The sequence below is a fragment of the Triticum aestivum genome, chromosome 5D (assembly GCF_018294505.1).
Source record: "Triticum aestivum cultivar Chinese Spring chromosome 5D, IWGSC CS RefSeq v2.1, whole genome shotgun sequence".
NCBI classification, from domain to species: domain Eukaryota; kingdom Viridiplantae; phylum Streptophyta; class Magnoliopsida; order Poales; family Poaceae; genus Triticum; species Triticum aestivum.
In genome coordinates this window covers 205,906,120-205,909,403 of record NC_057808.1, presented here as the reverse complement: position 1 = coordinate 205,909,403, position 3,284 = coordinate 205,906,120, and the positions used below count along the sequence as shown (strand labels likewise).

The 3,284-nt window shown below is 52.8% G+C and overlaps 1 pseudogene; it reads left to right on the top strand.

Moving 5' to 3' along the window:
• The first annotated feature begins 323 nt into the window (after positions 1-323).
• On the top strand, positions 324-2,340 carry LOC123124535 (ethylene-responsive transcription factor ABR1-like; annotated as a pseudogene).
• Positions 2,341-3,284: the final 944 nt, after the last annotated feature.

The window sequence follows — 3,284 nt, the reverse complement described above, 5'->3', positions numbered from 1 at the left end:
CACGCACATGCGCCAGGACAGATACATTGTCAGCTAGTAGATCTAGATGAAACAAGCAATGCTGGTGATACAAATGCGTTGTATGTGGGACGATCGCGGGTAGATTAGATCGATGTAGCTCACTGTTCCGATGGCGGAACTAAATCTATATCCACGATTACAACATCTAGCTAATTAAACGCACGCACGCCCGCACGCACGAAGTGAGCATATCTTGCTGCTTAAGCTAGCCAAGCCAGCACGTACACCTGAATCTCTTCCCATCTCTCTCTATATATAGTTGTCCGTCGCTGAGGAGTTGAAGCATTTGTGAAAAGGTCGCCTGTCACGTAGCTAGCTAGCCAGCCAAGCCACGCCAGGCATTTGTTGTAGGCGAGAGTCGGTGAGTTGATGTGCTGCGGCGCCGAGGTGGCGGACCCTGGAGAGCACCGGCGGCGGCTGGCCGCCGGCGACGACGACGGGGGAGACGGACGGGAGGAGCATGCACCGTCCTCGCCGCCGCCCAACACGACGATGTGGCGGCGCAGGCAGGCGCAGGAGATGTCGGCCATGGTGTCGGCGCTAGCTCAGGTCGTCGCCGGCGGCGTGGGCGAGGGTGGCATGGCGTCTTCGACCAAGAGACCCGCCGAGCACGAGGCCTTCGCGGAGGAGGCGTGGTGGTCGACGTCGTACGGAGGCGGAGACGGAGACGGCGGAGCGCCGTCGGCGGCCTCTCCCTTCCTTGCCGGTACGTAGTACGCTTTGACAACGACCATGCATCTCCATGCACAAGCATCGTGCAACACGCATAAAACGACACGTAACAATAGTATTATTAGCCTTAAACAAGTTAAGGACAGTGCTAACGACTCGATCAATTTTCTATGTGGGAGCTCAGCAACCCCATGTTATTAGTAGATAGCAAAACAACTACGTACATCTTAGAGGGAGAGAGAATCAAATTAAGATTTGTAAACTACTGCTATCATGGATGATTGGGTAGATGTGCGTACGAGCATGCGTGCCGCGTCAGACACGTGTTCCTCGCCACCGACTACAGGGCAGAAGGAAGGAGAAGCAATAAGCATGTTGGTCTTCTTCTTCTTCCATGTGCTCGATATGTCCAATTAAAAAAGGGTTTGAAATTTAGGAGCCGCCAACAGTATGAAAGGAAATCCGCATTATCGTTTTCCCACTGTTCCATTCATACTACATTGGCAAACCTAGGCTGATTCGTGTTCAAAAATAAAAACTTAGGCTGATTCATTTCGGCATCATGGTTTCGCATCTTCCAGCAAAACAGGGCAAGTGGGCAGGAAAGCAGAGCAACATACAGTAGAAAAATACAGAAATTTCTTAGTGACTTGTCATGACATTCTTTCCCTTATCTCCTCTGTTTATTTGACTCGCGTGCAGATTACACGGCGGCGCCCGCGGCATCCTACTCGCCGCACGGTGCGGCAGCCGGCGACGAGGAGCTTCCTTCGCCGTCCTCCGCCGAGTCCGGCGGCTCCGGGGGCGCGCCGAGGAAGCGGTACAGGGGCGTGCGGCAGCGGCCGTGGGGGAAGTGGGCGGCGGAGATTCGTGACCCGCACAAGGCGGCGCGTGTGTGGCTCGGGACCTTCGACGACGCCGAGGCCGCCGCGCGTGCCTACGACGCCGCCGCCCTCGGATTCCGCGGCAGCCGCGCCAAGCTCAACTTCCCCGAGTCGGCCACCATCCCGCCGCAGCAGCAGCCTCCTCCTGCGCCGGCATTAGCGATGCCACCGCCGCAGCGGCCCGAGGCGCTGCTGGAGTCGCAGGCTCTGTTGGGAGGGCAGGCCTATTCCCACTACGCCAGGTTCCTGCTGCCGAGCACCGGCGGCTCGACGTCGGGGGCGCCGAGAACGCCGGCGCCTCCTCTGATTTACAGCTTCGGAGCCGGAGCGAGCTACCCCTTGCAGCCGGAGAGCAGAGGTGAGGGTGCCGGTACAGAACGCCCGGGCCCGGGGGTGACCTCAGCAGCGGCGTGGGCAGCCTACAGCCACGAGCAGCCTCAGCGGCGGGATGACCCGTCGGTGTGATCCCAACGCAACATTCGCTGACTGACAGTCAAAGCGAAGCCGAAGGATACTGACAAGGAAGGAAGAAAAAAGGGTGGACTCGTTTCTCACGTCGCGTGGTCAGCGTGTTCAGACGGACAGCAAATTGTTTGGTTTCTTGGTGGAATTGTTATTTCTGAAAAAACTTGTGACAAACTTCGTTCATTTATATTTTATTTAGATAATAGAAATCGATGCAATTTTATTTTCTAGTAGAATGTAAACTCGAATTTGGTAAACCAAGCTTTCCGTGCCGCCGCAAGTTCTCCGTCGGCAGAGACGTCTTTTGACTTCGTACGGATTGGCACCTGTCTAGCCATACAAACAAAAGATGTACACTGTCTCAGTTTTACGTGGAACTCAAGTAGTATCATAAAATCAAATGCGTCACGTATATGACTACCACAAGAAGACAAGGCCCATTACAAAATTCTGGCATGTTTGGTTTTTCCTTTTTTTTTTTGAAAAATTAACAGGTGGGGAAGCTCCCCACCCGAATATATTTCTTAGTTATAAAGTTGAATTCCATAAGCATGTGTAATCGTCATAAGAGATAGGAACGCCATGAGAAGGCGGCTTATTTTTGTTCCAGTTTCTTCACCCGTTGTCTCCAGAGCATCAGGTCTTCAATGATTCGCTTAAGGGTGAAGACACCGTGGTGGTTCTGTTGTCTGAAGGTCATAGCATTCTTTTTTTTCCAAGGGTACGCCAATAGCGTACCTTAGCTTTATAGAAGAGAGAATAATATATACAAGAGATTACATATGCGCTAGTTAGATGTCACATGTCGACCCTAACTAAGCCTCCACACCACTCCCTAGCTCTACTCGACTACTCTAATACTAATTGTCCTCCAAAAGCTCCCGCTCTGGCCCAGGTCCTCAGATCATCAAAGATCATGTACCACCGTATCCCACTCGCTCTTGATCATGCCCGTGCCGAAGACTCTCGCGTTCCTTTGCTTCCATAGCGTCCAGCAGATTAGCATCGCGAAAGTGTCAAAGCCTTTCCGAGATTGCTTATCTATTCTTTTCCTAGCTTTCGTCCACCACTGCACCAATCTTGAGTCGTTAGATGGACATAGTTCCGTCGTCAAACCCATTCTTGTGATGCAGCGGAACCACACTTGCCGCGAGAACACACACTGCAGCAAGATATGGTCCACCGTGTCCTCTCCTGGTCACACATATAGCATTTCGACGTTTGATCTTGCAAACTGTGCCT